We start from the raw sequence: 1648 nt of genomic DNA, 5'->3' as shown, positions 1-1648 counted from the left end.
TCTCTCTCTCACACACACACACACACACACACACACACACACACACACACACACATACACACACACATGTACATCGTCGTCCAAAAGAAAATTGAAAATGTTATCCCCCAATCATCGTTTTAAAGCCTTGCACTACCCACTCATGCAGCATACCAATTTAAAGCTAAATGAATTCTGCAACATCTGACATATTGCAATATCATTTACAAAAAGAGTCGCCCAAGACATGGTCACTTAAAATTAACCTTAAAAAAATCAGACTTTGCTAAATTGTGTAAAATCAAAGAAACTTAAATGTATATTGCGCGTGCATTGAGGTGCATCAGCATTGGTTGAATGGATATATGTATTGCATATCATCTGAGAGATTTTTTTTCTTTTGGTCGGAATTAATTAAACACTATTTTTGCTACGATAGTTTCAAACAGATTGAAAAACAGAACAGTCACAAATACCACGCATAACTTGGACTTAAAAATACAAGTGCTCATTAGTGTTTTGTCTAGAAGATGTAGTCTTGTGTTGTGCATAAACCCCTTGGGCATGGACTGTCTTAAATTTTGGAGAAAGTTGCAAAGTGTCTTAACTGGGAACAAAATACATACATGCTCATTTCTTCCACTGTTGTTTCATGGGTCTACACATAGCATCTGTAGGATTTATATGGATGCTATTTACTGGTGACCACTCCATTGTTGGTATGATTTGGTTTACCTAGAATAATCTAAAGGTGTTGGTCCCGGGAAGAGGTGTTTTAACAAATTATGAAGATGTCTATAACGGCACCATGACGGAAACGGAAACAAGCATACGACGTGACGCTCCAACACTTATAGCCTAGTAGGTTGTCATCTAAACGAAGCCATCCGCCTGTTCGTCAGTGACAGAAGTTAAGTTCAAGTTTTGCATGGTATTTGTGCCTATTCCTTTTTCCGATCTGTTTGAAAATATCGTAATAATTTTTGTCCACTGAAAAAACAATAATATTCTCCTTGCATTTGATATGCGTGTTAATTAAGGAAAACAAGACAGATCCCGCTAAGAGATGAGGTAGGTAGAAGGCGGTGGCGATGGATTGGACATACTCTCAGGAAGTCAGGCAGTAACAAAGAAAGTGTTGAAATGGAATCCACCGGGTAGGCTAAAAAATCAAGGGGAATACCGCGCGGAACCTGGAGATGAATTACAGAAATTGATGTGCAGAAAAGTGAGAAGACATGGAATGACATTAAGAGGCTAGCCCAGGAGAGAAAAAAATGGAAAGTGTTTGTCCGTTGGTGCAGGAAGAGAAAGTCAACGATGATGATGATTTAATATGCAATACATGTCCATTCCACCAAAGTTGATACACTCCAATACAAGCGCGAACGCAATGTTACGTGTCTTCGATTTTACACAAGTTTACTAAGTCTGATTTTAAAAGTTTATTTTATATGACCATATCTCGGGTTACCCTTACTGTAGATGAAAAATTGATATGTCATATGAAGCAAAATCTATTTAGCTTTAAATTTGTGTGCTGAATGAGTGGATTTGTGCAAGGCTTTAATATGACAATGTACAATATACATGATACAATGACATATAATGTGCATATACATATTATACGCAATATGTGTGTGTGTGTGTGTGTGTGTGTGTGTGTGTG

Source organism: Aplysia californica, unplaced genomic scaffold, assembly GCF_000002075.1.
Source record: "Aplysia californica isolate F4 #8 unplaced genomic scaffold, AplCal3.0 scaffold00025, whole genome shotgun sequence".
NCBI classification, from domain to species: domain Eukaryota; kingdom Metazoa; phylum Mollusca; class Gastropoda; order Aplysiida; family Aplysiidae; genus Aplysia; species Aplysia californica.
The sequence above is the reverse complement of the archived record's forward strand: the minus strand, read 5'-3'. Positions refer to the sequence as shown.